The sequence below is a fragment of the Saccostrea cucullata genome, unplaced genomic scaffold (genome assembly GCF_032062105.1).
Source record: "Saccostrea cucullata isolate Sc308-1 unplaced genomic scaffold, CSIRO_AGI_Scuc_v1 ctg1958, whole genome shotgun sequence".
Taxonomy (NCBI): Eukaryota; Metazoa; Mollusca; class Bivalvia; order Ostreida; family Ostreidae; genus Saccostrea; species Saccostrea cuccullata.
Genome location: NW_026919846.1, coordinates 22891 through 33256, shown reverse-complemented (window position 1 = coordinate 33256; position 10366 = coordinate 22891).

Here is a 10366-nt window from a genome sequence, read left to right as displayed (position 1 = left end):
TTGAAGTTAAAGACCAAGATCGCGATAAAAAGTACTTGCAAAAAATTAAGAACCTACAGTATACAATATTAGAAGAATTCCAGCTACCTCCTGATTTTTGAATTTAGCGCTTCATGTTTAATTAAAACTTAAAATAATGTTGCAAATAATTCAATCACAAATATTGCCTGAGAAAATAAAAGGTTGTCCTTACAAAAGCAAAATTGATTTTGCTTATAATATTTGTCCACTCTTAGGATGAAATCAGTAAAATAGATTAGGCTTATCAAAATTTCCCTGTGTTTGGATAGATGTTTTGCAAATAATATTTTCCTTTAGAAAATAAAATCACTAAATATGCAGGTCTCTAAATATATTATTAGTAATAAAGCAAATGCATGTACAAACATTTTCTAAGCTGCTTGACACCTGTTTCTGTGCATACAAAATAAAATACCAGGTAAATGTATGTTACATGTAATTTATACGGCATATTGTTACAGTGCATAGGTACTCAACTGTATTGATTCTGGCTGTAGGCAAATCAGGCATAAAACAGCTTATGTATTACATGTATGTGAATTTTTAAAAAAATTTCCTGAATGATATAAAGAATACATGTGTGAAGTAAAGTTTATATTTGTGGTGGTTATTTTTTATCTTAATATTGTGGTAAACACAAATAATAAAGGTGTGAAAAGATAATTGCAGACATAAAATGTTATTGTTCTGATCTGCATGGAAGCAATTAAGAGAGATTGCTGTACAGATAAACTTTCCTGTCAGTGCTGTGTACATGACTGTATGTCAAGATATGAAGTTTGACATGAAAATATAATGGACCAAAATCAACATGTAACAAGGTAGGAGAAAATTTATGACTTGACTGTGACGCAAGTCAGTGGCCCCTGCATCATTAGTCAGGTGCTCTAACCACTGAGCTTAACCCAGGCCAATATCAATGATTAATAAAGCCCAAACTTGTACACAATAGCAATATCTTACGATCCATCCTTATTGATTGATAAATACAGTGTGGGGATGGGATTTGAGAATGTGACAAACAGATCTAGATGGTATTAGAAAATCTAACTGATGAACCATGACCTTTCCAGGGTTCCCTGCATCACTAGTCAGGTGCTCTAACCAATCAGCTACCCAGACCAATATCAATGATTTATAAAGACCAAACTTGTACACAGCACTAATCCCTATCTGATTGATAAATACATGCAGTGTAGGGATGGGATCTGGGGGTGTGATTGACAGATGGATTTATAGAGGATTTGATGAATAAAAAGTTGAATTATTTGGTGATTCAGTCAATTCCGGCTTCATTTCTACGAAGTTATAAAATTACAGACAGAGCTTGTATCAAATATTTTTACATTAAATTTCCTGTTCCTGTATAGCCTAAGCCTTTGAGTTTTAAATTTTGAAAACCAATTTTAAACTAAACAAATGACATAGAGAATAAACCAGTTTTTTTTTTTACTTTAATTAATAAATGATCCAGTAAAGTAAGTAGAGTATTTTTGAAAAGAATCGTAACTAATTCCTATATAATCGTTAATATGTTTTAATCGATGAAAACTGTAAGAAACTAACAAAACAAAATCATGACACTACTGATGATTAGTTCCCAAATGGAACAGATGAATAGAAAACTGGAATTTGATTTATTTAATGAAAACTTTAAAGCAATATAATCGAAATGATATAATTTAATTGTTGGACGTGATAGGGTTTAAACAAATTTAAAAACATCTACGTGAAAAGAAGAAATCTTACTGTTAGGTAGCCTTCAATTCGACATTTGATATATTAAAGACATGTTATCAAATAAAAAAAATAAATCATATTTCATACGTTATCTGTATGAACTCGAAATTAAAATTAATGCACCAAAATTATTTTGCTAAAAACTCTGATTCTAGACAAAATTATTCCCATCAATCATATTTCATACGTTATCTGTATGAACTCGAAATTAAAATTAATGCACCAAAATTATTTTGCTAAAAACTCTGATTCTAGACAAAATTATTCCCATCTTGATAATTAAACGATGCTTAATTAAGTGTCAGTTTGGCAAAATCTCAGTAGTTTTTGATTGATTGATTGTACAAACGTCCCTCTCGAGAATTTTTCACTCATATGAAGACGCCACCACTTGCCGGTGGAGAGCTGCAAATTTTGTCCTATACTCGGCACTCAGGGCCATTGAGGAGGGATGGATCTTTTTCATGCCAGCACCTTCTGCGAGTAGATCCTATAACAATCTCTTTGTACTATAACGAGTACATGTAATCATTGTCCCTCGTTATTAGGAGATTTGATTTTGTATTCATTCAAGAATCTATTAAAATTCCTTTAATTCAAAACTTATATAAATCGATATCGATTGATAAATTTACAATATCTATTTCATTCCAACGATGATTATACTTATCCTTTAGAACTCGAGTCACCAAAGAGTACAAGAGAATCACATGGATGTAATACAATCTGCAAAAACTTTATCAATAAACGTTAAGACCTACTTTTCTATACTTTTTCCCGTTATCACCTGCATGTTTAAATGTTTTTCAGTTTAATCAATAAACAAGAGTATATTCTATGTCAGTTACTTTTTAGTGGTGTAAATCAGATTGGGATACTTTATAATTCCAAGGATCTTTTGGACAATTTGAAATCACAAGATTTTACTAACATCAACAGCTTAAAAACTTACGACATTGCAACTTTATACAAAACCATTCCGCATGATAAAATTAAGTCTTAGACTAGACTTTTTGATATCATTGACAGCTGCTTGTCATTGGTCAGTTGCAAAATTATTTTGTTAAAAATAATTCTGATTGTACACACAAGCTTACGTACTCTGAAGGTGACATAAAAAGATACTATAGTACTTGAGTTTCTGATCGACAATATCTATTATTTTTGGAAACCAGGTCTTCCAACAAACAATTGGATTCCCATGGGTACCAATGGGAACCTATAATTAGCAGACCTATTTATCGTATTCATATGAAACATAATTTGTGCAAAATCGCATGCGTGAAAGAAGGATATGGACCGGAGATAATGAATAGAGTTCAATCTCAAAGTTCATAAAACAATACAAAATAGGAGCAGAGCAAACACGGACCTCCGAAACATCAGAGTTGGGATAAGGTGCCATGGAGGAGTGAGCATCCCCTGCTGACTTGTCATGATCGGAAAATTACGGGAAAATCCGTCGTCAATTCAGTGTATAAATAATGGACTATCAATGTGTATGAAAAAGTCCGTCAGCATTTTACTCAACATTTGATAAACTGTATTTGCTGAAAAGGTCATTGAATCGATTATAGAACTTAAAAATTGATGACTTTAAAAAGAACTGCTAATATTATTGTTTCATTAACTTGCTTGTCAATAATTTACCTCGTTTTAGAAAATGTTCGTACGTAGAGCATGCTCTTGTGTATCGCATAAACTGAGATATATATATACTCCGTATGCAGGTGGTGAAGGTATATTGCTGCATAAGTAAGGGAAGTTGACGATAGAAAAGTTAAAGTCATCAAGTTTATCATATGGTTTGGTTGTTAGATTATCATTAATGTCTTTTTCAAGTAAAATATTTAAGAATGAAACAGATGTGCCAAACTCTGTGGTATCTTTTATCTCAAGCTCACCAGGATATATCGTATCGACGTAGGAACGGAAATGACCATTGTTAATTGACAATGTCCTCGTTATATTTAAATGTCACACTGTAACTATGCAGTTTTCTTTTGTTGATACCTGACTACATTGTTTTCATAAGAGCCAAAAATTCAGTCTTCCATATATTAATGAATAAACCAGCAATTAGGTAGATCAGGAAAGAAGATGCTTGCAGAAAATAAACCATCATCTCTTTGTGTATTTCTGTCATTCTTGTCTTTAGCCTGGACTCTATTGGCAACCTCTTTCTAAACAACGAATAGAATACCACCATACCAGGTATCCATAAACTTTTTTTGTCCTTTGTACATTCTAACAGATCTCATTTAATTTTAAATAATTTAATTTTAGTTGTAAGACGTCATTTAATTTGTTAAACAGTTTTATTAATTTTGTATAACATAGCTTGCCTACATCACGATGAGTTACGTCAACAAGAGGCCCAGGAGCAATTGGCTAGGAAAAAGCACAAATCAGTTAAGAACTGAAAGTTTACTGAGGGGGGGGGGGCTTGAATTTTAACCCCCAGGGGCTCATGATTTGAACAAAATAGGATCTACACTACCTGAGGATGATTCCCTATAAATATTACTAAGCATGGCTTTGAAGTACTTTAAAAGGTTTCCCTATATATTCCTATGTAAAATTTTTATTTGCCATTTGGCCCCACCCTACCCCCGGGGTTCATGATTTGAACAAACTTGAATCTACACTACCTGGGGATGATTCCACATGAGTTTCATCTTTCCTGTGTCAATGGTTCTTGAGAAGAAGATTTTTCCTATATATTCCTATGTAAAACTTTGATCGGCGATTTTGGCCCCACCCTACCCCCGGGGGTCATGATTTGAACAAAATTGAATCTACACTACCTGAGGATGATTCCACATGAGTTTCATCTTTCTTGGCCCAGTGGTTCTTGAGAAAAAGATTTTTAAAATTTTTCCTATATATTCCTATGTAAAACTTTGATCAGCCATTTTGGCCCCACCCTACCCCTGGTTGTCATGATTTGAACAAACTAGAATCTACACTATCTGAGGATGATGCCACATGAGTTTCATCTTTCCTGGCCCAGTGGTTCTTGAGAAGAAGACTTTTAAAGATTTCTCCAATGTATTCTTATGTTAAACTTTGATAACGAATGGTAGCCCGATCCTACCCCCGAGGATCATGATTTGAACAAACTTGAATCTACACTACCTGAGGATGATTCCATATGAGTTTCATCTTTCCTGGCCCAGTGGTTCTTGAGAAGAAAATTTTTAAAGATTTTTCCCATATCGTCGCTGCGCTTCCAAAACCTCGTAAGTCAAAATATGCGCGAATTTTTTTTTCCCTATTTTAGAATTGATACCCCAGCCTCCATATACACTCAAAATATCGTAACTCTACGCCAATCAGAAGTCATAAAATTATACATGTGACAAAACCTCGTAAATCTATTGGTTGTCTCAGCTTATTCCAAAATATCGTATGTCAAAAGAGAAAAAACATTGAAGTTGCAGATGACCGAAAATACAGGTAAATTGTCACTTTTATTAAATATTTTGCTCAATTAATAAATTAATATGCCATGAATATGCTTCTTTACTACATGTACACGCTGAATTCAATTTAACAGTGTAAAAGAGAAGAGATATCGTCTGATCAGCAACGAATAAACGATTTTCCCCCTGTTTTTGACTTCGCAGAGTTTAGGAAATAAATCTATGTCATTTTGATATCATCGTTTATATTTTTAATGCTTGTTAAAATCAATAAATACTTCATTCAAACTTTTTTTCTGCAGATACGAGGTTTTGTAATTTTAACTTGAATGAATAATACGTGACATACGACATTTTGAAAGAACCTTTGATTAAGTTGACAGTCATTTTCAAATTAGATAAGTATGTTAATATAAGGTTTTGGTATGTATCCTATTAATATAATAAAAATGCGAGTAATATTTTACATTTGAAGGTGCCAAATATTTTTTCTGTTAGTCTATAACAAATCAAACCATATGCTCGTATTTTCACTTGTAATTTTAAAATCTAAATAACGATTTTTTAGATGTCAGATTCTGAAGAGGAATGGCCTGAATGGACTTGTTTTGAGTGTCATCGCGTTGCAGTGAACTCTGGTTGCCTTGATTTGCAAATGATTACAAAGGAACATGTAATACTTGTTGATGTAAATGGAGAAAAATGGGTGCGGTGTATATGTAATAAGAGATTTCATTTGAATTGTACAACAAATCTTCCTAAAAGCGTCAAGGAATCAGATTTTAAAGACATATATATTTGTGATTATTGTGGTTGGTTTATGATTGGGGCATACGATTCGGAAAATGCAACAACCTTGTAAATGGGGAAGAACTTACACAGATGTCAACACAAAAGTACATCCAATTCAACCGGTTGTATCACTTTTACAAGGTAGAGAACGTGGAGATTACTCGAGAAGAGGCCAGCAATTTCAATTTATAGAAAATATTTATTATTCCTGGTTTCCAGAAACAACACCAAGAGCAATAATAATTGAAAGACAAGGTAGCGATTACAAAAAACTTGAATTCAAATTTCATCCTAACTGCAAGAATGGCTGTTAATTTGCCTCTATCTCGTGGACAGCTTCTTTTGCAACTATCTTTAAATAAAAACAAGGAAATTAGTCATACAAACGAATTTAGAAATTTTCAAATCCAGGGATCGGTTGTTACAGAATCAGTAGACGAGAATGAAAAAGATCAACGTGATGAAAACGATAACATGCAATATGAAAACGATCTTCACAATGAGTCTGATGATGAAATGCTGTATGATAGTTCTGATGATCCAGTTTGGCAGCCGAAAAGAAAAGAAATGTTACAAAGCAGCTCAGACAGCGAATCAGATTGTAGCAGTACGCGTAAAAGAAAGAGAAGAAAAACGATAAAAATCAAACAGATCAAGAAAAACAAAACTGTTACTAGTAATTTCACGAATAAATCAGTCAATGATACAAATGCAAAAGTCAATAATATTGGTGAGGAAATCGTAAGAACTGATAAAAACCAAGGGGCTCCTTGTAACATTTCCAATGAACCCATTAACGACGAGCAGATTCCATTTGAAAGAGAAGTGATTCTTGGGGAGCAGAGTCAATCAGAAACTGTACCTCCTGAACAACTGCAAGTAGACCAAAACAACGAGTCGGAACATGAACAATCAGATCCTGAAACTCTTGATGATAGACAAGAAATTCATTCAGAGATGGCCAATAACATGAGAACCGCACAGGAACCTAAGAAAGATAGAAAAAGAAACCCAACAGACTGGGAGAAAAATAAGCAAAAAGCATTACGAATGCAAGGAAAAGGCTATAAAGGGATGACGAAAATTTCCGGTCACTATAAATTTACAGTAGAGAGACCAGAAAGAGTGATGAAAGAAAGAAAGTGCTCAAGGAAGTGTCAGAACTGTTCTTCGATAGGCGAGGAAGAAAGAAGAAGCATTTTCAATCAATTCTGGAACAATATGGACTGGGATCAGAAAAAAGTTTACATTTCAACGTTGGTGGATGTGAAAGGTTGTAAACAGAGGAAGCAAGACAAAGATATAAGCAGGCGTTCTAGATCTCTAGTTTATCATCTCAAACGAAACCATGAAAGGGTTCCAGTTTGCAAAGCCATGTTTTTGCTTACCTTAGGCATTGGTGAAAAGACCGTTTATTCGTGGATTGATAATGCAGATAGGGGAATTCCAAAGCCACCCACCCAAAGACAGATACAAAGTCGAGCCCCAGAAAAGGTTTCTTTTGCTAATGACTTTTTGAAACAACTACCAAAGATGCCATCACATTATTGCAGATCATCTACCTTGAAACAGTATTTGGAACCAACTTTTAATTCCTTCTGTGAACTCTACAGTGAATACATTGAAAAGTCCAAACAATGTAACCAAGCAGTCCTGTCAAGGAAAACGTTTACAGAAGTATTTGAAAGCCAGAACCTCTCTTTATTCAGCCCTAAGAAAGATCAGTGTGATACATGTTGTGGCTTTGAGACAAAAAATATATCAGAAGAGATCTACGCGAAACATTTAGAGATGAAGACAGCAGCACGCACAGCAAAAGAAATTGATAAAGATAGGGCACTCAATGAAGACAACCTGAAAGTAATTGTTTTTGATTTGCAGGCCCTGCTACTTTCCCCTATGTTGAAAGCAAGCTCTATGTATTACAAAAGTAAACTAGGTTGTCACAATTTCACAGTATTTGATTTGTGTACGAAAGAAGTGACGTGCTACTTTTGGCATGAAGCGGAGGGCGATTTATCAGCAAATGCATTTGCCTCATGTATCGCTGATTATGTAGATAATCTTGAGGAAAGAATCGAAGAAGTCATCATGTACAGTGATGGATGCACTTATCAAAATAGAAATGTTGTGTTAGCTAACGCCTTATTAAAAATATCACATGATAAGAACATTCGAATTGTTCAGAAAATTTTGGAGAAAGGTCACACGCAGATGGAGGTAGATAGCGTTCATAGTGTAATTGAGAGGAAACTTCGCAACAAACCAATCTATATTCCACAAAATTATGTCGACATCATGAAAGCATGTAGGCCATCTCAGCCATATACCGTGAAGTATTTGACACATGACTTTTTCAAAGATTTCACCACCTTGAATTACTACCAGTCGATTCGACCTGGAAGCAAAGCTGGCGAACCTACCGTTACCGATCTCAGGGTATTGAGATACCTACCTAATGGTACAATAGGATACAAGTTGCATCATGACGGGGATGAATTTATGGAATTTCCAAGACGGGCTAGAATTCGGTTACCCTCAGATGATGTTGTTGGAAATTTATACCAGCGACGAATCAAGATCAAAGAAGCAAAATATGGGCATCTACAGGAACTAAAAAGAGTGATACCCCTCGACTATCACCCTTTTTATGACAACTTGCCACACCAATGAGAATGTCAAACTTAACTGACAGTTGGCCACACTTTAATGAGAATGTTGTACTTACCTGGACTTTGTGAATTCAATTTTTTTTTTAATTTTTGTTGATTATGATTTTATTTTTCCCTACAGTAAAGCTATACTGTTTATTTGTTCTAAATTGTAGCATTAGAAATAAATTTTTGCAAACACATAGCATGTTATCATTATTTCATGTTTGGAATGAATTTTACACGGCGAATCCTATAGATCATAAAGGTTTTCAATTCATGAACGGGATGAAAAAGGAGAACATGAACCACTTAGGGTGATCTCATCTCTACTTTGTATAATTGAAACCGTTATTTATCAATTATGGGGCAAAAATAATTTATAAATAAAATTATGTAGAAACGATATGTGACAAAAGGTCGTAAGTACCAGAAAAAATACAAAAATAGAGACAAATCATCGTAAGTCCGCTATGATCTGTACTATGCACAGTAGATAAGATTGCAAATCTTCATCTTCAAAACAATGGCTATTAATCATAAATGTGAAAGCAATTTTGATATGTCACTAAAAGGAAACAAATTGAACAGTTTTTTGCCTCTTCTGAAAATTATCAATTATTGACTTACGAGGTTTTGGAAGCGCAGCGACGATATATTCCTATGTTAAACTTTGATCAACCATTTTGGCCCCACCCTACCCCTTGGGGTCATGATTTGAACAAACTTGAATCTACTCTACCTGAGGATGATTCCACATGAGTTTCATCTTTCCTGGGCCAGAGGTTCTTGAGAAGAAGACTTTTAAACCCTTTTCCTATATATTCCTATGTAAAAATTTGATCAGCCATTTTGGCCCCACCCTAACCCTTGGGGTCATGATTTGAACAAACTTGAATCTACAATACCTGAGGATGATTCCGTATGAGTTTCATCTTTCCTGGCCCAGTGGTTCTTGAGAAGAAGATTTTTTAAAAATGCCATTAATTTTTCTCTAATTCATAATTATCTCCCCTTGGAAAAGGGCTTGGCCCTTCATTTGAACAAATATGAATACCCTTTACCCATGGATACTTTGTAGCAAGTTTGGTTGAATTTGGCCCAGTGGTTTTTGAGAAGAAGATGAAAATGTGAAAAGTTTACAACAACGACAACGACAACAACGACGACGACAACGACAGACAACGGACAAAATTTGATCAGAAAAGCTCACTTGAGCCTTTGGCTCAGGTGACCTAAAAACGTATTATCCGCTTGACGTTAACTTTTAAAATATGCTATATTTGAATCCCTTTTTAGTAGGAAAAATGGAAAAATTGTCTCATTGTCTACATTGAAATTAAATTATGAGGAATGAAGCTTATTATGTTCCCCAAACGAAGTTGGGGAACATATTGTTTTTACTTTGTTTCTTATTATTATTATTAAGGTCTTCCTTCTGCACGGAAGACCTTATAGTGATTCTATTGTTTCTTATTATTATTAAGGTCTTCCGTCTTCACGGAAGACCTTATAGTGATTCTATTGTTTCTTATTAAGGTCTTCCGTCTTCACGGAAGACCTTATAGTGATTCTATTGTTTCTTATTATTATTATTAAGGTCTTCCGTCTTCACGGAAGACCTTATAGTGATTCTATTGTTTCTTATTCTTTTTATTATTTTTTTGACTTTTTAATTTTGTGCACGCGATTTCTCGGAGACTACTGGATGGAATGACGTGATATTTTCAGGACAGA